Raw genomic sequence first — 24281 nt, 5'->3', positions numbered from 1 at the left:
AAATACCTTAAAACTCCTGTACTTTAAAATTGCTGTTGACTGTCAATGTAATTTCTGGGAATTGAATGGGCTACTAATAAAGTATTGTATTGTATTGTATTGTATGGCATATTTGTATAGCGCAGACTGTCACCCGAAGGGTATCCTGGCGCTTTAGACAATTATACCGACACCACACATAGCAGACAGGTGAAATTAAGCAGACCTAGGGAAGAGAAACGTTTTTAATTCTTTCTTAAAAGAGAGAAACTCCCTAGAGCTTCTCAACAACAAAGGGAGAGAATTCCAATATTTGGCCGCCACAAAAGTAATTTGACAATTGTGTGCCTCACTGGACAATCTGAACTAATGCTGTATAGTAAAACTAGGGTTAAGCACAAGCCTCCATCAAATGTTTGTCTCGATTGTTGGCCTTTATGTAGTTCTTTTGCTAGACAAGTCGCAAACGTAGCTTCAGTCTTCCTGCTGCATTAGTGTTGTTTCATATTAGAAGAATGGGACTCTGACACCATGAAAGAGCAATAGCGGAAATTGGCGGCGGGAATACTACCACAGGGGCAGTGTTATCTCAGACAGAGTGGTTATATGTGATAAGATATTGGAGCAGTGCTGGTCATTGAAATCCATGAATGTGGAACTTATGATAACTCTGAATAAATGGAGTCTATCACTGAGTATGAGAACAGAAAGTAACCATCAGAAAAAAGAGCACAAATATAATAGACTTGTGGACCGAATTGAAACATTGGTGTACAAAACCTGCAGACAGAGCTCAGGGGCCTGAAGGATAAGTGGACATGCTCATATGGGCAGTTTTGGATAAAGCTGTATAAGGAATGGATCAGCTAATGCAGCTTCTGAAGTGCTATGTCTTCCTAGCTGCATCTCATCCAGGAATATTTAGTCCTGAAACCATGATAAACCTCTAAAATGTGACTCGTATGAGGTTGTCAAAGTAGTTACCACTTTATTCCACTTGGTGTAGACTCACACTTCCATGCTAGAGTTCCTCTCCCTCAAGAGGATTGTGCTAGTAGTTATCAGCCATATATTTGAGTTTAGTTACCGCTGTCTGCAGGAACTTGTTAGCTCACCTGTTTTGAAGGTCTTTGAACCCCTAACCACTACAAACTTCTGCAGTGGTCGGTTATGCCATTTAGCTGTTAGCAAGCATCACAGAGCTGCCTACTGCACCTCCTGATTTCTTTGGGTTTCACCACTCCATGCAGTACAGGATTCTTCTAAAAGACCAACATGCTGCACGGGTCTGTGTCGAATCCAGAGCAACCTTTTGCGTGTTGGAAGCAACATAAGTTGAACCACAAAAGGGTGGTTTCTGGCAGCTGCAATAAGTCTGGCCAATCTGCTTTTTCACCAACTAATAAATAATTTTCTCTTTCTGTTTGGATTCTCAATATCTTGAAATCGTGGGCAGAATGAGACCAGAAACTGTACATACAGCTTTAAACTAGGGCAGCCAAGAGAAGATGCACAGCATTATGTTTCATTATAAAGCAGTCACCCACGACTAGTAGCATCAGAACTTGTCAACCCTAAATTTCAACTGTGTTCTCATATGAACGTTTTTTTATTTTTTTCACCACATTGTTTTTTTTTCTTAATTAGGGGTCATGTGACCCATGTTTCATTTAGTCTTATGTTGGCCCACAAGAATTGACAGGGCATTTAATCTGTTGACCCAACCAGAACTCCTCTTTTGGGGGGACTATTTACTGGATAGGTTGTAGTCTACTACATGCTGTGCAGTCCTCTGCGATCTAGTGTTGGGTTCAAAATACTGCAGGTTGTTTTGCGTCTAAATATTCTTGTCAACATCTAGCCTGCATGGAATCAGTCATGAAGCCTCCTTCATTCCGAAAATGTCCCAGGATACAGACCCCACTTTAAGTTATTTTTGTTGTTGATATTCTCAGGATTGATCTGCTGATGCTCTGCAAAGTTTCCGCAAAGCAAGACCAAACACTCTTCATGTCTTAGTAAGCTCTTGACTGTGCTATGAAAGGAAAAGATGTTACATGTTTATGAGGTCTCAAAAAGGTAATTAACATAATGACATAATTGGATTTGACTTGCAACCTCTGACCTAGGCGCTATAGCAACTTTCACAACAAAGACTATATTAAACCTTTATCGCCAACAAATCCTAGCCCACTCATCTATTGTCTCTATTTTACAAGCAGATAGAATTAGCTAGTAAATACACAGTGACAGAGCTTGGTATGTTCTGTCTTGAATGTACCCAACCATGTTAAGAGTACAGATAAAGTAAACTGCGGCTGGAAACATTGTTCCTGTAGCATGAAGTTATTAGTAATGGTTTTGTCTGTTTCTTCCAATCCTCATGTCCCTACCAAATCCTCTCTTACTAAGATCATCTACCTAACCATAACACACAGCAACCTCATACTGTTGAAGAATGTGCAGACAAGAATGACACTATGGTGCTGCACACAAAATAAAATGAGGAATGTAGGTTTGGCTGATAACAGTACTATGTAAACTGTACTGAGAATGTGAGTCAAAGGCCTAAAACCATGACTAAAAACTGATTGCTTCCATCTTATGTTTTCCTTTACTACTATTTAAAATATGTTTTTGAACTTTGGATTTCTGTAGATTGATTACTGACACCTCAGGGACACTTTTTTTTTTGTTGTTGAAACTTTTTATTACTAGTAAGACTTGCAGAGCATATATTTACAACATAGCATATTCATTGTAGATTGGTTTTGGTCATGTAGTATCGACAACAGAAACACATTGCACAATTCAGTTACAATTTTAAAAAACATAGCGTACCAACAATTGCCTGTTAATTCTCCTCCTCTGAGACTGGGCCTATCACTGAAGGGGTGCAAATGCCACCTCTATTGTTCCATTTACCCCACATACTTTCCCATTTTTTAGGCACCCTCTATGGACGTACGTGGCTTTTTCTGCCGACATGGCTACATCCATGTCTTTACACCAGTCCGTGAGAAGTGGAGCATCTGTTGCCCCCCAGCATCTCACTATATTTTCCTTTGCTATTGTCATACCAAGGGTTGCCCAAGCTTGGGCTCTGTGATCCATGTATGTTGGTTCACATATATTTAGAAGACATCGTTTAGGCTCGGGCGGAGCAGGACAGACGCCAACCTGCCTGATGGTGTTCATTGCTGCCATCCAGTACTGTGTGATTACAGGGCAGTCCCAGATGGTATGATAGAAAGTGCCCACGCTTCCACATTGGCGCAGGCAGTACTGGTCAGCAGTTTTACCTATCCTGTATAACGTCACTCTAGTGAAGTAGGTCCTATGAATCACCTTGAGCCGTATGAGTTGTAACCGAGAGGAAACCGCTACTAACCTAGGGGATTTCAGCGCTTCCTGCCAGTCTGTGTCCTCTAATTCACCCACCTCAGTTTGCTATTTTACCCACAGCTGTTGCATAGGGTCCATCTGATTTTTAATGATCTTACGGTATGTAAGGGAAATCGCCCTCTACTCCATATGGTCCGTCAGGAGTCTGTCCTCCAGTGGGGAGGCCACTGGGAGAATCGTGTCTCTGGGAGGGCCGCCTCTAGTGCAGGTTTAATTTGTATGTAACAAAACTGCTCAGTGGGTGCCATTTCATATTGGTCTTGTAAGTGGGTGAAGGCGACAACTCTTTCCGCTTTCCAGAGGTAGCCTAGGCAAGATATCCCTGTTGCGTCCCATCTCAGTGACACATTAACTATCAAAATAATCTGCTGACCCATCACCATGTTGGGAAGGCTGATCGAGGGGACAACACTTGCATCGAAAGAAATGTCATCTTAAATAGTTAAATTTGTTAAGCAAAGCATTTCAAATTGTTGGAAAATGCTGCGGTTTGCTGTTCAAGGAAAGAGATCAAATGGTAGTTAGTCTTTTAACTAATTGCTGCTTGGAAATGAGGTTTATTTTTCTCTCACTAGTTAGAGGTTTTTGTCAAGTGAGCTGTCTCAAGATGTCAGTTATTTTTCTCTAACACATAACATTTAAATAAATAGCCTATAAATTAATATTACAAATATTTCAAAATATATCAAAGTTACAAAACACTTTTTTTTGTAATCAAGAACTGTGATTCAAACAAAGAGTTAAATAGGAGCAAAACTAACCAGAACACTTTACTTGGTGATGTGCGAATTCCACACATTTGCGGAAACTTAATTTCCAAACATTGTTTGTACACTATATAGTTTTCTCAGTAAAGCTGCATGTCCATGGGAAAGTTTGTGGCCATATCAATGTACAATCTGCTGATTACAAATGACGGTGTGCTACCACTTCATGCTTTAGTTATGTATTTATTAAAAGTAATCGTTTTTAAACATGATTTGGGAAACATTCTTGTCCCCGCCCTGATGAAAATGCTGTTAATGAACTAGGAGGCTAGTCAGGGGTCTTGTGTATCCTATATGTGGCTAGATTTGTATTATATATGGAAAGAATTCACATCATTTGAAATCAGTTTATGGGTCAAGTGCATTACTAATAGGTCAAGCAGATTAAGTCTCTAGACCTGCAGGTCTAGTAAAAAAAATGTGATTTTGCAAAGCCTTTTTTTTTTATTTTTATGATTTTTCAAAGGGAGCGACACTTGACCCTGTTCCAGGCAGGTCGCTCTCCACGCCGCAACAGAACCACCTGTTGTGCCCGTGTCTCCTAGCTCGCTGCCACTGCCGTGAGTTCGAGGCCCTCCTCCACCAGCAGGCTACCACCTGCGTCACATCCCTGGTGGCCAGTGGTAGGCCGTAGGTATCTGTGCGCTCGATCTGCCCCTTTTCCTGTCTGCCTTCCGTTTTGACTCTGCACTCTGTATTCTGTTATATTGTGCTTGTATTCGGTTTTTTATTCCTTGTATTTCCTTGCGTTGTTGTGCCCTTGGTTTCTCCGCCCGTTCTGCTCTCTCGTTTCCTGCCGCTGCGGCCCTGCTCACCCATTCGTCCCGCTCCCACCTCCCCTTCTTATGGCGGCCGCTGTGCTGGCGTGCCTAAGGCAAGCCCATCTGCACCCGGACTGTGCCCAGCGCCAGACCCCCTGGTCCCAGCAAACGCTACGACACCCGACGCCGCTATGACACCCGCACCCTCCACGCACTCAACACCGGCCGATTACACACCTGCATCCGGGCCACCCCGAAGCGGACCCATGGGCCCTTCTCCTGCCGGGACTGCAGCTACACCAGCCTCCAAACCACTACCACGCCCACCAGGGTAGGCCGTAACAGGCTCCGATGCCTTCTACTCAACACCCGCTACACCCGCAAACACATCATCGAACTCTGGGACCTACTCTACTCCACCTCCCCAGGTGTCGCCTTTGTGACGGAGACCTGGATGAACCCCTCCTCGGCACCAGACATCGCCATAGCCATCCCTGATGGCTACATGATCACCCGCAGGGACTTCACCAACGGAACAGGAGGAGAAATCGCCATCGTCCACAGAAACGCCCTCAGAATCTCGACCAGCACGACGACACACCCATCACCGCTGAACACCTGTACTTCCAGATCCACACCGACCCCAGCACCACCCTCTGAGGAACCCACCTCTACAGACCACCCGGCTGCAGTTCGGCGAATCAATCGCCGACCTCGTCCGCACGCACGCCCTCGCGTCCACGGACTACATCCTCCTCGGCGACCTAAACTTCCACCTCGAGAACACCGACATCAACTCCACCTCCCTGCTCGACAACCTTGGACTCAAACAGCTTGTCACGACTCCCACCCACTCCGCCGGACACACGCTCGACCCCATCTTCTCAGTCAGCAACCACGTCACCTTCAACCACACCACCGAACTCCAGTGGACCGACCACCGCTTTGTCCACTTCACCTGCGAGAAGCCTATCAGGCACCACCACACACAACGGGCCCCCAACTGCAGCTAGAGCAAAGTCACCGAAGACCAGCTAGTCACCACCCTCGCCAGAAACCCACCAACGGACACTACCAACACCGACACTGCCACCCTCCACCTCAATCAATGGATCGACGATTGCTCCAACACTCTTGCCCCGATCAAACCCTCGAACAGATGCACCGACAGAAAAGCCATCTGGTTCACCGCCGACTTCCAGGCATCCAAGCAGGCCTGCCGTAGGCTCGAAGAAGTGGCACCATGAACAGACACAACATAGCCTACAAGAGCGCCATCCGCAGACACCACCAAAGGTCCTCCTTCAAAGAGCGCATTGACAACAGCGCGCACACAACAGCAAAGAGCTCTTCAACATCGTGAAGGAACTCTCCAACCGCAGCTCCAACTCCAACATCCGCCATCACAAGATCTCTGCGACTCCCTAGCCACCTTCTTCCACCGCAAGATCGCAGACACCCACAACAGCTTAAGCAATCAGGTCCCCCCCGACAGTCACCTCCGACTCACCGCCCCCCAGCCACATCAACGAAGACCCCATCAAAAGCATGAACACCATCCACTCTGGTTCACCATCCGACCCCTGCCCGCGCCACATCTTCAACAAAGCAAGCTCCACCATCGCACCCCATCTCTGCAAGATCATCAACAGCTCCTTCGAGACCACCACCTTCCCGGAGAGCTGGAAGCACGCCGAGATCAACGCCCTACTCAAGAAATCCAAAGCTGACCCCAAGAATCTCAAGAGCTTCCGGCCCATCTCCATCCTCCCGTTCCCGCCGAAAGGCATAGAGAAGATCGTCAACCAGCAACTGACCGCCTCCCTCAAAGAATAACATCCTAGAACCATCCCAATCCGGATTCCGCAGCAACCACAGCACCGAAACGGAGCTCATCGCTGCCACCGACTACATCAGGGCCATGATGGACAACGGAGAAACCGCAGCCCTCATTCTCCTGGACCTCTCGGCCGCCTTCGACACTGACTGCCACCACACCCTCCGCACACGCCTCCACAATGCAGGGATCTGCGACAAAGCACTGGACTGGACCACCTCCTTCATCACCGACAGAACTCAGAGTGCCCGCCTCCCCTATTCCGATTTAAAGACCACAAGATCCTCTGCGGCGTACCCCAAGGATAATCCCTCAGCCCGACACTCTAAATCATCTACATGGCACCGATCGCCAACATCGCCAGATCGCACCACCTCAACATAGTCTCATACGCCAACGACACCCAGTGATACTCTCCCTCACCAAGGCCCCCGCCAAAACCTACCTACACGAAGAAATGAAGGCCATCACCAAATGGATGACGAACAGCCGCCTGAAACTGAACTCAGACAAGATGGAGCTTCTAATCATCGGATCCACCCCCTCCGCCAGGGACGACTCATGGTGGCCGGCCACACTGGGAGCTGCACCGACGCCCACTAACCTTGGAGTCATCCTGGACTCCGCATTGTCAGTGACCCAGCAAGGGAACTCTGTCTCCTCCTCCTCCTGCTTCAACACTCTCCGCATGCTCTGCAAGATCTACAGATGGATCCCCACCGGTACCAGAAGGACAGTCACCCAGGTCCTCGTCAGCAGCAGACTGGACTACGGCAACGCTCTATATGCAGGAACCTCCGCCAAACTCCCCAAAACGACTAAAACGCATACAGAACGCCTTTGCACGCCTCATCCTCTACATCCACAGCCACATCACAGCCCACCTGAAAGACCTGCACTGGCTCCCCGTCAACAAGAGTATCACCTTCAAGCTCTTCACCCACGCTCACAAAGCTCTCCACAACACGGGACCAGTGTACCTCAACGAAAGACTCACCTTCTACACCCCGAACCGCCATCTTCGCTCCGCTGACCTCACCCTCGCCTCCCGCATTCACCGAGCAACCGCTGGCGGCAGATCGTTCTCTCGCCTCGCCGCAAAAACCTGGAACACCCTCCCCATCTGCCTACGACAGACTCCGGACCTGCTGGCCTTCAGGAGACTCCTCAAGACCTGACTGTTCGAGCTGTAGCAGCACCCCTGCCCCCCTCCAGTGCCATGAGACCCTCACGGGTAAGTAGTGCGCTCTACAAATGGATTGATTGATTGAAAGCCTACAAAAGCACTTTCACCTACAGACCCCCAGGACCACGCACCGGCCTTTGCAAAGCCATCACAGACTTCATCGTCCCACTCGCCATCTAATCCAAGCACTAAATCTTCCCCGGAGACCTTAACCTCCACCTGGACAACCCCACAGACATGAACTCTGCCAACCTCATTGAACAAATGGACATCAGCCTCACCCAGTTGATTACAGCCCCTACACACAGAGCAGGACACACACTGGACCTTTTCTTCACGTCCAGCAACATAGTCAAATACAGCCATGCCACGGAGCTCACCTGGACGACAACTCCATTGTTGACTTCACCATCAGAGGATCATCTCGTACCTTCCCCAACCTTCCCAGCACCTCCTTACACAGCTGGAGCAAAATGACACTGACCTAATGGTAGGACAACCTCAACATCACCAAGCCTGACACTGCAATCAGCTTGAAATAGACTGTCGAACTTCAAAACCTGGATCACTAGCGCTGCGGACAGAGTTGCTCCCATCAAACCAGCCATAACTTAAAGATCCACTAATCAAGTCAGCTGGTACACCCTAGAACCCAGCACAATGAAACACAGTTGAAAACAACTGGAGAGAAGATGGTGCACTAACAGACGATACAGACCGAGCCACCTTAGCCCTCAAAAAACATCACTTATGATGCCCTTGCAGACTGAATAGAGGCTAGCGCCAACCACACCAACGAACTCTTCACCCTTGTCAGAGTTCTTCTGCCCAGCAGCCACCAAGAACACAATACCTCCCCCACAGGAACTCTGCGATGCACTAGCAAATCACTTGCACAACAAGATATCCGTCACCTACAGGAAGTTCGAGCCCCAAACCACTGACCTCCTCACTCCCAACAGAAACCGCCCCCGACCAACATCTCACTGCATGGGAACAGCTCGCCACACCGGACACCACAGCAATCATCTACACCATCCACTCGAGAATCACCTGCCGCCCTTTGTCCCCATCGCGTCTTCAACCTAGGAAGCAACAGGATCTACCACCAACTCACCACCATCCTCCATGCATCAATCGCCACAGCCACCTTTCCCAATGCATGGAAACATGGCAGAGGTCAGACCTCTCCTCAAGAAACCCTCCACAGACCCCCGCGAGCTCAAGAACTAGCGCTTCAGCTCGCTGCTCCCGTTTTCTGCCATAGTCCTGGAGAAGGCCATCAACTGGCAGCTCACTGAACACCTGGAAATAAACCGCCTGCTAGATGCCTCCTAATCTGGTTTCCGAGCCAATAACAGCACTGAGAGCACCCTGATCGCCACCACCAACACCCTACTCGACAGATGAGAATTGGCCACCCTGATCCTTGTCGACCTCTCTGCAGCCTTTGACACAGTTTCCCAACACACACTCGTCAAGAGATTGCAATCAAGGGAGACGCACTCAGATGGATCGTATCATTCATCAGGGGATGCATGCAGATAATCTGCCCCTCCCCCTTTCACCTCTAAACCCATGAGCACCATTTCCAGTGTCCCTCAAGGCTCAGTCCTCTGCCCGACTCTCTATAACACTTACAACCTACGATATCAACATCATATCCTCTGCTAACGACACCCAGCTCATCCTCTCTCTCTCTCTTAGCTGACCCTGCCACCACCAAGATCGACTCCCACAGCTGCATGAAGAACGTTGCAGCCAGGATGGAAGGACAACTGTCTGAAACTCAACACGGACAAGGCCGAAGTACTGATCTTTGGCAACCATACCTCCCTCTGGGGTGACACCTGGTGGCCAGCTGAAATCTGACCCACTCCCACACCAAAAGACCATGTCTGAAATCTCTGCATCATCCTGAACAGCAGACTCCATGAAAGGACAGATCAACGCAGTCTCCTCTACCTGCTTCCACACACTCTGAAGAATCTTCATATGGCTCTCCATAAGCACAAGAAAAACAGCCACGCAGGATTTAATCACCAGCCTTCTGAACTACAGCAAAACACTGTATGCACAAACCACCACCAAACTCATGAGAAAGCACCAGATGATACAGAACTCAGCAGCCAGACTGATCCTCAACCTGCCCAGATAGACCCAGATTACCCATCACCTGAGGAACCGCCACTGGCTCCCCATCCAGAAAAGATGCCAGTTCAGACTTCTGATTCATACATACAAAGCCCTCCATGACCAAGGACCAGCATACATGAACCACCGCTTAAACCTCAATTATCTAGAAACCTTTACTCGGCCTCCCTCGCCCTTGGATATACACTGCACATCTGCCTTAGCCACAGCAGAGGCCGCTCCTTCTCCCAGCTTGCTGCAAAGTCTTGGAATACCCTCGCTCTCCAACTCTGAACATCACCCTCGCTGACTGATTTCAGGAAGAGGCTCGCGACCTAGCTTTTTGAATAAGCCCAGTGCCTGGATACCCTCACTGGTGATAAGCTGTGCTCTACATGTACTGATTGAGTGATTGACTCAGAGCTTTATATGCCCTGCTCGCACCCGAGCTAAGAAGCAAGTGCAGAAGTTTAGCCTCGCCCTTGTGGCCTCTTATGGGGTGGGTAAGCTAACGATTCTCAGGCAGCCTCTGACAGGCTGTGCTGCAGTTTTACATTTATTTCCATGGCATCTGGTAAACATTGCTGCATGATATCCCATCTGGCTTCAAAAGTGATAGGATATCTGGGTTAAATCCATAGAGCCTACTGCCTAAGTCAGTGTGGATGGCAGATATCATCCATTTAATACTGACTAATGCATGTGTAAGTGAAATTCAATTCAGCAGCTAACAAATTATTAAAGTTTGATCAGGCTTTGCTTATACTGTTATGTTATGAGTGTTTGTGGTACTGCATGATTACTAGCATGATTGGGTCTCTGCCATATAGCTTGGTCTTGTGAACCACTACAGAACAAGTTGATGTAAAAAAAATCTGAGTCTCAAAGGTGAACTAATACACCTGGGTGGTGTGACCAAATTGTTCCAAAAACCTTTATCATCCAACATGCAAAAACACACAGAAAATAGAATATGGCAACAATACGGGTTGGATGTATGTTTTTCGCATGTTCATATGTTTTAAATTAATAACGCGCCCTAATCAGCCACTAAGGGTTATCTCGGCTCGAGACAAGGGCGGAGGACAAGCTGAGGTTGACTAGAATAGTTTTAAGTGTCTTCCTAAAAAGAAAATTGTTTTCGGAGAGACTAAGCTGCCTGGGCAGATTATTCCATAGATGAGGGGCACGGAATGAGAAAGATCTGTAGCCAGCCCAGGCCTTCTTAAACCTGGGGACTTTAAGCAGAGCTTTGTCACTGGATCTAAGGAGTCTCACTGTAGTGTAAGGCAGAACCTTGGCAGCTATAAAAGAAGGACCTTGGCCGTGAAAAGCACGGTGGGTTAGATAGCATAATTCGAAAATTATTCATTTTTTCACCGGAAGCCAGTGTAGGAACCGCAGAAGAGGGACTGAGGACAAGTGCGACGGAATGTTGCAGACAAGGCGTGCGGCAGTGTTTTGGACCACCTGGAGTTTGGACAGTAAATTCTCGTTGATGGATGCCGGCAGTGAGTGTCCATAATCAAGGCGGCTAATTACCAAGTCTTGAACCAAGGTTTTGCAGCGTGAATCTTTCTGGATTCACTATGCTGTGCATTATTCCGCGATCTGGTGGTTGGGTACGGATTCGTAGTCTTTCTTTCTTCTTTTTTTTTTGTAGCCCAGGTGGGCGTCGACGTCGCACCATTTGGTGTACCTCTCGTGACGTCGGCGTGCTTCCTGCGGAAGTCTCACCTTTGGGGTGCCATCTTCAGATTCTTTTTTCCGCCGTTGGGTCTGGATCGTCATCGAAGCTCCAGAGTTTTTAACGAAGGAAGAAGATAAATACACGAGTTTCATCGAAGGAGAAATTATAGAAGACTACAGAGAGGAAGAGTATACAGCCGGGACGACGAAGGAGGAGATCCTCGAAATCTTCGACGCCCATCGGAAAATGCGCACTCGGAGACTCTGAGCGCAATGGACAAGACACCCTTTAAATGCTGCCGTAACTGCCACCACAAATACGCGCAGAAGGACCAACATCCGGTCTGCAACCTTTGCCTGCCGATCGACCACGAGAGCAAGGACTGCAACACCTGTTCCGTCTTCACGCCGAAGACACTCCGGGTGAGAGAAAGGCAGAGGAGTGCCAACTTCAACATGGAAGGCAAGGGTAAGGCCCCGTCGCTGTACAAACTGGGCCTCTCCACCGACGATGAAGACAACATCGCCGAGGGACCTGATGTCTTCACGGTCGCAGAGACTGATAAGAAAACGCCTGACAAGGTAGGAGACACGTCCAGTACGAAACCCCCGAAAGGGCCCCGAAAATCTGAGAGTGACTCTCGAAAAACAGAGTCAAAGTCCTCGAAAGGAACACCGGGGCCGAAAATTTCGACGACCGCGAGTGGATCCAAGGACAAAAGGCCCAGCGGATCCTTCGAGAAGGACTCCCAGGTGCCGAAGGCCGCCGAGAAACAGAGTTAGTCGAAGCAGGCCCACGAGGTGGGGCGTTCGGCGACAAAGGACAAGACCGCGTCGACGCAAGCTCCGTCGAAAAGACCAGCGCTCGACGCCGAACATGCCTCCGAAATGGAGAAGAAAAAGAGAAGGCTTGAGGCGGAGATGGAGAGCATACTTCAGAGGAAGGAGGAGTTCGATGAAAAAATTCTAAATTCAAAATCCCAACGAAACCATCGACTGATGTAGAGATCGAAGAACAGGAAGAGTTCGACGCCGAAGAGCAGTCGAGAGATCCTGAAGAGGAGGAAGAAGACCCCTACTATGAGGGAGAAGATGAGGAAGAGGAGCAGCAGTCGATCTACGGCTCTGCCCCGTCGACGACACATGAGCTGGAATGGCAGGACATCGACTCCGAAAATCCAGAAGAGCCCGTGGAGACCTATCCTTCGAGGCCTTCGCCGCCAGACGACATTGGGGCATACAACATGGTCGTCAAGAGCGCTGCAGCATCTTTTGGCGTGAAATTGGACGAGGAGAAGCCGAAAGCAGATTTTCTACTCGAAACACTGCTCCCCATCCAGACTAGGAGCCAGTTCCTCCCCATGCTCCAAAGCATAATGAACCAAGGGAAGGAGGCGTTCAAGGACCCAGGAACTTGCAGATCCATCACTCCCAGAACAGAGAAGAAACACAAGCACTCCTCACAGGACCCACCATATATTAAAAATCAGTCACAGCTGACTCCATCATTGCGTCCACGGCCAGGAAAAGGGCCAATGTACCGGCAACCTCAGGGCCGCCTCCCGACAAGGAGAGCAGAAGGGTGGACCACACCGGGAGAAAGGTTGAGAGAAATGCGGCAATGCACTGGCGCATGGCGAACTCCAATGCCCTATTGAACAGGCACCAGTACCAGCACTGGGACGAGATGGGAGAACTAATCAAACATCTCCCCGAGCAATACCAGCAGAGAGCTTCCCACGTGGTGGAGGAAGGGAAGAATATTGCAAACTCATGCATTAAGACCGCATTAGACGGGGCAGAGACATAGAGCAGACTGATGGCTATAGGAATCGCTGAAAGGAGGCAGGCCTGGCTCAGAATTTCAGGTTTCAAGCAAGAGGTCCAGAACCACATACTGAGCACCCCTTTTAACGGTGAGACGCTGTTCGGTGCTTCGGTGGACGAAAAACTCACCCAACTGAAGAAAGAAAATGAGACTGCAAGGTCCATGGGGGCCCTGCAATTCAGAGGGATGAGAAGAGGCACCCCAGCTCGGAGACCCTACGGAAGGGGAGGAAGCCAGCCGGGAACGTCACACCAGACATTCCAGTAAGGACAGCAGGGTGAAAGTCACGGCCAGCAGCGACAGCAGAAACAAAACTGGCAGTACCAGCCTCGAGGCCAGTCCTTTCGCGGTAGGGGAAACGGACGTGGCCAGAAAAGAAGAGGGGGAGACCAACCCTCATCAAAGTGACTTTGCACGGAAGAAAATGCTCACCCCCAGTATACCCCGAAGGGTGAAGCACAAAGTAAGCACAGTAAGGGGGTACACAAAACAAACGCCTATGAGCATGCAACACCAGTAGGCGGAAGACTAGGACTTTACCTTCAACAATGGCAAAAAATAACCTCAGCCAAATGGATACTCAACGTCATACAGTACGGATACTGCATAGAGTTAGAGAAAAGACCTCCAAACAGGAAACCAAAGAGAAGACCACGCTCCGGTCAAGAGCTTGCTCAACTCAGAGAAGAGGCGCTACAACTACTCCAAAAGGAGGCCATAGAACCAGTGCCATGCAGAGAAAGGAACAAGGGAGTGTACTCAAACTACTTCCTGGTCCCAAAGGTGGACGAAACACTAAGACCCATCCTGGATCTACGATTCCTAAACAAATTCATAAAGACGCAAAAATTAAAAATGACATCGCTACAAGAAGTGCTACCTCAAATACGAGGTGGAGACTTCATGTCCACCGTGGATCTCAAAGATGTCTACCTGCACATCCCGATGAACAGGCGCCACAAAAACCTGTTACGGTTCAACATCAACCAGGATCATTACCAATTCACAACCCTGGCATTCGGTCTAAAGTCCGCACCAAGGGTTTTCACAAAATGCCTTGCAGCAGTAGCAGCGTACCTACGGAGGGAAGGGATTCATGTGTATCCTTACCTAGACGACTGGCTAATCAAAGCAAGTACTCGCGACAAGTGCGAGGAGCACGCAGAACGGGTGACAAGAACACCAACAAACCTGGGGTTCTCGATACACTGGGAGATGTCATCAATGGAACCAGAACAGGTGAAGATCTTCCTGGGAGTGCAGATCAACACCTTAGACAAAACGGTCATGCCCAGCGACAGGAGAACAATAGCCCTGCTGAAGGAGACGCGTCTCTACCAGAAGGGGCGAGCTCTGACAGTGAGAACAGCGTGCAAGATCATGGGTATGATGGCGTCGTGCATTCACCTAGTCCCCAATGTACGGCTTCACATGAGACCGTTCCAGGAATGGCTGCAACAACAATGGTCACAAGCAAACGGAAGTTGGGAGGATCTAGTGGTTGTTACGCACGCAGTGCAAGAGGTGATAGCATGGTGGAACAGGGAGAACATAACTATAGGAAAGCCCTTGACACCACCAAACCCAACTGTGACCATTACCACAGACTCATCCCAGATAGGATGGGGAGCGCACATGAACTTGCTCACAGTGAGGGGTCTGTGGACTCCAGCAGATGTGGTCAGACACATCAACTACCTGGAATTGAAGACCGTACTGCTAGCCCTGAAGGCCTTCCAGAGGTAGCTATACAACCAAAAAGTGTTTATACAGACTGACAATACTACCACAATGTTCTACATCAACAAGCAGGGAGGAACACAATCGTTCCCCCTTTCAACTCTGGCACAAGAGATTTGGAGGTGGGCCATCCCACTCAAAATAGACCTGCTGGCGATACACCTACCAGGGAAGGACAATGTGGAAGCCGATTGGCTCAGCAGGCAGACCTCGGCATCCCACGAGTGGAAGCTCAATGGACAGGAAACGCAAAGGCTATTCAAAAGGTGGGGTACACCGACAATAGACCTGTTTTTGCGACACACCTAAATGCAAAATGCCGAAACTTCGCATCCAGACAACCAGAAAAACAATCCCAGGGGAATGCCCTATGGATGAGTTGGTCAAGGACATTTGCATACGCTTTTCCACCAATACCACTGATACACAGGGTACTCACCACGTGCAAGACCAGCAACATGACAATGATCCTGGTGGCACCACAGTGGGCAAGACAGACATGGTACTCACAAATAGTGGAGATGGCTCAGGGACCTCCACACAAATTCGCAAAAAGAAAGGACTTGCTCTCCATGCAGAACGGAGAGGTTCTACACCCAGAGCCAGAGAGCCTCGGACTGGCAGCTGGCTCCTGAAGAAATAGAGTTCGCACACCTTAAACTACCTCCAAGCACTATGCGAGTGCTGCGGGAGGCAAGGAGACCAACAACACGAAAATGTTATGGGGAAAAGGTTCACAATGTGGTGCAGCAAAAATCAACTGCATAATAAATTGACAAAGGAATCAACGGTGCTTAGATACCTCACTCACCTTCTAAAGGCGAAACTATGCTCCTCGTCGCTGAGGGTCCACCTAGCGGCGATCGTAGCTTACACACGAGGTCAGACAGGAGGAAGCTTCTTTACGTCACGGGTAGTAAAGAGATTCCTGGAAGGGGCAAAAAGAATAGCGCCACCAAAGAGGATGCCGCCTCCGGCATGGAACCTCAACATAGTCCTGACGGAAATTATGAAGGCGCCCTTTGAGCCCATTCACAAGGCCTCCCTTCAAATGCTAACAATGAAGACAGCCTTTCTGGTGGCAATAACCTCACTGCGCAGAGTAAGCGAGCTGCAAGCGCTAACGCTGCAAGAGCCCTACATCCAGATACACAAGGACAGAGTCGTAATGAGAACAGACCCACACTTCATGCCAAAGGTGGTGTCCGCATTCCATATAAATCAAACAATTCAGATACCAAGTTTCTTTCAGAACCCAGCAACAAGCGCAGAGAGGGCACTGCACACTCTAGACGCTAGAAGGGCGGTAATGCACTACATCGAGAGGACAAAAGAACACAGGAAAACCTAGCAGTTTTTTGTGTCCTTCGCAACGAGCTTCCTGGGTAGACCAGTGACAAAAAGCACCATCGCACGATGGATTGCACTAACAATACAATTCTGCCATAAACAGGTGGGGCAAGAACTATCCGAGGGGCCACTGGCCCACTCCACAAGGAAGAAGGGAGCAACAATCGCCTTTCTGGCAAATACACCCATTCAAGACATATGCCTGGCAGCAACATGGGCTTCGATTCACACGTTCACCAAGCACTACTGCGTGGATATGCAGATGAACAAGGAAGCACAAGTAGGACAGAAGGTGCTTCAACATATATTAAACGACCAACGCTCATCTTCCACCCAGCCGCCACAGAGATAACAAACCGCTACAAAATCTATGCACAGCATAGTGAATCCAGAAAGATTCACGCTGCAAAACGAATAGTTTCTTACCTGTCGGTGTAGTTTTGCAGCTTGAAGATCTTTCTGGATTCACTAGCGAACCCACCCACCTCCGCCAGGAAGATGAGGCAGGAGGAAAAAGGGTGGAAGGACAAAAACTGAAATAACAAGATAAAACTGAAAGGATATATATAAGGAAATTACTTCACGCCTAGGGTTAAAAAAAAAAAAAGAGAGGAAAGGGAAAAAAGAACCCGAAGATGGCGCCCCAAAGGTGGGAATTCCGCAGGAAGCACGCCAACGTCACGAGAGGTACACCAAATGGTGGGACATCGACGAGCACCTGGGCTACAAAAAAAAAAAAAAAAGAGACTACGAATCCAGATCGCGGAATAATGCACAGCATAGTGAATCCAGAAAGATCTTCAAGCTACAAAACTACACCGACAGGTAAACTATTTGTTTTTCATGAGGAAACTGGTAAGGGTGGGGGGGTGTGGGGGGGGGACTCTTCTCAACAGGCGTAGCATATGAAAAAAGGACGCTGTGGTGGCAGCGATGTGTTCTTTCATAGACCGATTGAGCTATGCGGACACCCAGATTTTTTACTACCACTATAGGTGAAGGGCCTAATTTCAGTTTTTGTAGGATTGAGTTACAGCCGGTTATCCAACATCCAGGTGGCTATGGCCTTCATCCCGAAGGAGAACAGGGCTTTAGATTTGGACAGATTAGAGCAGAGTAGCTCATTTTATGAGAGAATCTCAAATCCCAAACCTCTGGCTATCTTGAGGGGCCATGTAAATATTAAAAAGCGTGGGGTCCAAACCGGAGCCCTGAGGGACTCCATAGGTCAGTTGCATCGTTCTAGACCTATAGGGGTCGAGCGTGATTGCTTGGGATCTTTGTGACAGGAAATTTGCTAACCATTTGAGGGCCATTCCTTGAATCCCTAGGTCATGGGTGATTCACCGTATCGAATGCCACTGACTGATCTAATAAAACCCATTTTGTCGGAACATTAGCATCAAGTGAACATTTAATATGGTCAGTGACCGCAAGCAAGGTTGTCTCTGTACTGAGAGTCATCTGGTAGTTAGTCTCCAGGTAGGTAATTGATAGTTAATGTTTTTCCAGAAGTTTGGCCAACAAAGGGAGGAGGATAAAAGGGCGGTAATTAGCCAAATCTGTGGGAACAGAGTTGCTTTTTGGGGGGGAATGGGCCAGATCAAGGCCGCCTTCCTGTCTAAGGGTACTTTCCCAGAAGTGATTGATAGATTAATTAGGGAGCAAATTTGCAAGTCTGTTTTTTTTTTTTTTTATCACGACAGATACAATTTAACAGTGCCATGATGCAGTACTGTTTTTAGCACTACTCTTGTAGTACTGAATGAGACTTTTACATAACTACAATGTGACTGAGATTTTCGAACTTGCTAAGCGCCATACCTAGCTTCTGAAGTGCCCATTTTCTAAACCAGATTATATATCTAGTCCTTCTTATAAATTTTGTCCACATTACTTATTGTTTTCTCAATAATGCCCTGCTTCAAATTATGAATGATCTACTACTATTTAGTATGATTTTGCAAATAGTGTTCACTTTATGCATATATGAAAATGTTTGTTTGCTTGCTTATCCCAGAATATGGTTTTAATTGTCTATAATCAAACCTTGAGGCAGGCACTTTATTAGTCCCTGAATGTCTAGTGAAAATTTTCCCTCCTAGAGTCTGCTTTTGGTTTTTCAGGCTGCCTCAATGCCTATGTAAGTTGTTTTATTTAATCTAAATCAGCAGGGGGGGAGAGATAGAAGCAGAAGTTCACTCTGGTTTCCATTGTAACATCACTTTAAATGAGTTACGTTACTTTGTGCACATCATTGGGCACCGAGGAAAAAAAGTGAACTTGGAGAATGTGACACTCGAGTGATTAGACCCGATAATGATCACCATTTCACTCCTAGGTTGACGATATACCCCATTGGTTGTGAAGACAGGGGTTGAAGTTCTTCGAGACAATCCTCTTGGAGATCCCATTTAACAAAATGTGGTACACCCTCCTTTGATAGGGGACGTTGTTTTATAGCTTGCAAGTAGAGAATTGTGGAGCTGGAACTTGTCTTTGATCTGTAAGTGTTGAAATACACTATGGGTATTTGTCCCTTATTCCCAGTGCCTTCAACGTGTTTAAGTACATTTGCCAGCAGTCACCCTATGTGCAGTGACCTTGATGGCAGAGTTGTGCTCAGAAGGTTGGGCGGTGTTCGCCTTACAGGTTACAACACCAAAGTTTATAACCAGAAATATCACTGAAGCCAAAGAGTGTCTGTCTGAGATAGAACTGAATGGACCAGCTAAATCGGCACCAGTAGTGCTATGTCTTCCTAACTGCATTTCATCCAGATCTCAAGAAATGTGCCTTTGGCATTCTCCTTTGGATTATTTTCCTCCCACCTTCTTGAGGTATGTGTAACTACTCATTCTAACCATTTGCCCTATTAACAATTTGTCTTTTACTCATTGTTGATCATTCAAGTTCTATTTGATAGGAATAATCCAGTAAAGGTTTTTCCCTTGTCCAGCACAACAGTAAAACGTGTCTTGGATGGACATGCTTAAGGTACCTTTAGTAGACATGTTCTCTGTCTTGAATCTGAATGGTTTTACTCTAGCTAAACCAACAATCTTTTAGGCCGATGGCTTTTAGTTTTGAAGTCCCTAGCTTGGAAAACTAAATTTCCTTAATAATGTGACAAGTCGGCCTCTGATTCCTGTACAGAGTTTTACATAATTTGATTCTAAATTATGCATCTTTAAGAAGGTTACACCAGATTTGTCAATCTTTTGCTGGTTTTCCATTGAATGAACATAAAAGTTCATACAGTACCTTATATTGACATAACACGCCTTACGAGAAAACCTCCACGGTATTAGTTTGCTGCATTATGATGTAGAAGAGTTTTGCATTGTGAATATTTTCTGGATTCACATGCTGTGCATTGTTCCGCCATCTAGCGGTTGGGTCCGGAATACTTAGTTCTCTATCTTTTTTAAAAACAATTGTTTTGCTGGACGTAGTCTAACATTTACTGCTTTGTCTGTCCCCTTGTGCCGTGACATGTGCATCCATGGAATCCACTGTGCGTGGTCACCCTCTTCAGCTTCTTTTTTACCACACTAGGGCCTAGAAGCGTCAGCTGAAGCTTTGCAGATGCCGAAAAAGAGCAAGACTTCTCTACTAGAATTTAAGAAAGGCGCTCAAGATCTGGCTGTTCAACTGATCCCACCTTAAACAGCAAGTCCCCCAGCGCCTGGAAACCCTCACCAGCGACTACCCTTGCTTTGTAAATCCTGCTTGATGGATTGATTGCGAAGTTCAATGGATCATCGAGGAAAAAAATACAATGAACATCTTTAGAGGCAGAGCGAGAATAAAACAGAAAACACTGAAGATAACTGAGCAGTTGGTGGACCATGTGGGCAAGTGACCACACTTTTGGAGAATGCAGAGGCAAATGGTTAGAACTGTTGAGGGTAGTGGAGAACATGTCCTTTAGGTTCTGCCCTGAGCACCACCATGAATTCGCCCAGAAGGGCAATCGGCTAGTCTGCAACCTCTTCTTGCCAAAACATCACAGCACTGAAGACTGTGAGGTTTGTGCAGAGTTTCTACTCAAGAAGTTGAGGACCCGGATAAAGTAGAGGCAGGCATACTACTAGGGAGACACAGAAGAAGGTAAGCTTGTTGCGGAGTGAACTAGAGGTGTCGAGTGAAGAAAAGGACAGCATGGGGCAAGGGTAATGCAGGAGTAGGGATCCTATGCCGAGGGAGAGCTTTTTGAGATCGTGCCAGAGGCACCACCAAAGATAAAACACGAGGTAGAATAGCTAAAATGCCCTCAGGTGACCTCTAAAAAACAAAGGGAAACCATGCCAAAGACCTCAGAACAATTGTCGGCCAAAAGAAGTCAAAACATAAGGATCCTCATAGGTCCCATCTGAAGGACTCTAGTGGGGTATGTTCCTCAGGGAAAGTCTCAACATCGAAGAATGATCAAGAGCAAGAGAGAACAAATGAATGAGTAGCCAAACCTGAAGTAGAGGATGCCAGCTGTGTTCAATGCCTAAGAGCGCACTCGCAGTCAAGCGAATGAAGAGATGACTCCAAGTTAAAATAACGATGATCCTTCTGAAAAAGTGATTTCGGTGCATCCCTCTAAGACTTAAATGCTGTTGAAACCATCTGGGGAACAGTACCTGAAGGAGGTAGAGCAGGTTAAAATCCATCTACCCACAATGGCAAGAGCCACAAGAAGAGGAACAGGAGGCATTCTTTGAAGAACATGTGGAGGCCCAGGGGATATTTCAGGCCGCCAATTCCATCGACTACCAGTGGCAAGACCTCAACACCGACTCCCCGGAGAGGGGAGTCGACTCCTACCCTTCGAGACCATCACCTCTAGATGACATTGCCCTGTACAGCATGATGGTGGAGGACGTCACAGATATGGGGTCCTGCAGGAAGGAAAGAAAGCGCAATCCTGCAAGGCTGTAACTCTGAAGCCACATTCAGCATTCAAATTCAAACGGGCTCATCAATAATAAGGCACCATTGCAGGATGGATAGCCCAAACAATCCAGATATTCCACCAAAAAGCTAGCGTGCAACTAGAGACAGGATCTAGAGTACATTCCACGAGGAATAAAGGAGCCACTCTAGCCTTTCTAGTACACGTTACTGTAAACATGTATATGGCAGGCACTTGGTCTTCCATTCAGACACTAACAATGCACGCACTCATCCAAATACCTCTTGTACATAACAAGCAATGCAGCATCAGACTTAATTATAGTGGCCACTGCAAGAAAGAGCCAGTGTACCCACGTCCATCAGGCCACCCCAGAGAAAAAGAGCGAGATATTCACTGTAGGAAAGTGCCTCCTTTTTAAAATGGTTACTTCCACTTTTTGCCTGGCATCTGATGCAATTTTGACAGAAGTGCACTGGGTTTCTTCTATCCAGGTCCCCAGTCCTGGGTCTCTTTCCCTATACTGTACCATTGTTCCTCCAGTTGGCAATCTCTTTAGCCCCCCACCCTGTAAGTCCCTAGTAAGTGGTACCCCTGGTCACTAGGGCAAGGACTGCAGCAAGTATTGTGCCACCCTAAGGGACCCCTCAGCACCAACATGCAAGCTGCCATTGCAGGCTGTGTGTTTTGTTGTAGAGAAAACACTGCATGGCACGCATCCCTGTGTGCCATGCCTGCAGACAATGCACGCAATATGGGCAAGCCCTACAGTAACTACCTTAATGCAAGTTCAACAGCCCTTAGGCAGGGTGCTCTATACTACACATGTAGCATATCTGCATTAGGAGATATGTCTCAGTGATGCTTAAGTCAATCCTTAGATATCACAAGCGAACAGGTAACCCATTTTAAGTACATTGCTGTACGCTGGTAAAAAAAACGAGTTCCCCAGCTGCATGATAGCTTCACTGAAATGTATGTTTGGTATCAAGACACCTTGTATTAATAAACCCACACTGATTCCAGTTGTGTGTTTATTAATACATGCACCCAGAGGGCTCCTTAGAGGTGCCCCCTGAAAACCTACCAGCCTCTAGTGTCCTGGCTGACTGGAGTAGACCAGCCTTCCACCACAGACAGATTTCTGGCTCCCTGCAGATGAGAGCCGATAAGCTCCAAGGATAGAAACCTATGCCAGCTCTAGCCAGAGGTGTTGTCCCCTCCTCCAAGCAGGATGCCGAAGTATTCAGCATATCAAGGCAGGAGGCTTCAAAGGCATCTGCTGCCTTTTATATGTGACCACTGCTTCCCCACACAGGGGAAATGCCAACCTACTGCTCTGGGCCCATTTGAGACATAGTGCACTTCCAGGCCCGTCACACCCCTATGGGATCTGCCTGATGTGCCCCCCTTTAGGAAACGTCTGCCATCTTGGTGATGGTAGAATTAGGAACTCTGTGACAGGCATATGCCCACTTCCCATAGGAAGTGGTCATATAGGTCATATAGGGGGTGTGCTGACCCCAAGAGAAACAAGCATTTGGCTTTCACGAAAGCTATTGGCTTTGCCAATGTTTTTAAGCTGTTGAAGAGCAGCATGTTCAAAAGTTATAATGAAAAAGTGTTATAAGCATTTTTTTTTACTCTACATATACCAAAAAGACATTATGTACAACTGATATAAAAAAAGTCTTCTAGTTTTGTTGTCCTTACAATGCTGACAGCTTCTTTCTGCCTGTTGTAATAATTGTTTATTATCGCTTTTTTTATTATGGGGGCAGACCTAAACAATGAGAGGGGGGACGTTAGGTAATAGTACCTGAATTACAACATGAGCAGTGGAAGGACACTAGGGGAGAATGATTAGATGCCAGATTTTGAGGGAAGACTGCACTTATGGTAATGGGGCACATTAGAAACTGTGTAGATAGTCTGAAATCAGTACAATATATATATAGAAGCACTGAGCCCAAAGATACAGAATGAAAAACTGAGCTAAGAGGGTGTGTGTAGGGGGGGGAAATAAATGTGAGAAAGCCTGACTTGAGTTAGTATGAGAGGAAAGCAATCAAATACAAAGAAGGATACCTACAGGAAGGAGAAGGGGTGACCGAGAAAGAAGTAAAAGAGAGAAAGAGTAAGCATTTGCTCGAGATGGAGGAAGCTAGAGAGACAGGACGAGGAAGGCAAGAGAGCTGGAGAGAGCAAGAGAGAAACACCACGAGGGAGGGAGGGAGCAAAGCGAAGACGAGAGGTGGACGAGCGATAAGAAAGAGAGTGTAAGAAGAAGAAGAGAAATTAATTTGTGAGTGCCATTTAAATCATTATTTGTGTAATTAACCATACATAAAGATACAAATGGCATTTTTACAGTCTATGCATATTTTTTGCAAAGAAGGGCTGAACAAAGTCCTGCCTGATCATTTAAATTTATCTTAAGCGCTGGTGAAGTGATAACATGCTGTTATATCTTGGTACAGTGTGTTTCTTCCTATTTACTTCTCCACCAGTGGAACACTGAATGATGATGTCATGTGGAATGTTGATCTGTGAAATACACAGTTGCACATGCCTAACACTGACCAGCCACTATCAGAGGGACACAGAGTACAGGGCTCACCCAATGATTAAGGTGCAGACGTCAGGAACCTGGTGGCACTAGAAAGCCACTTGCTGCATGGCAGAACACAACCTACAGGA

The 24281-nt window shown here is 47.3% G+C and overlaps 1 protein-coding gene across 2 annotated transcripts in view; it reads left to right on the top strand.

Annotated features, from left to right (window-relative positions):
• LEMD3 (LEM domain containing 3) overlaps positions 1-24281 on the top strand; it is a 209161-nt gene that overhangs the window by 61206 nt on the left and 123674 nt on the right. The gene's annotated exons all lie outside the window — the stretch shown is intronic.

The sequence above is a fragment of the Triturus cristatus genome, chromosome 4_1, assembly GCF_964204655.1.
Source record: "Triturus cristatus chromosome 4_1, aTriCri1.1, whole genome shotgun sequence".
Lineage (NCBI taxonomy): Eukaryota > Metazoa > Chordata > Amphibia > Caudata > Salamandridae > Triturus > Triturus cristatus.
The sequence above is the reverse complement of the archived record's forward strand: the minus strand, read 5'-3'. Positions and strand labels throughout refer to the sequence as shown.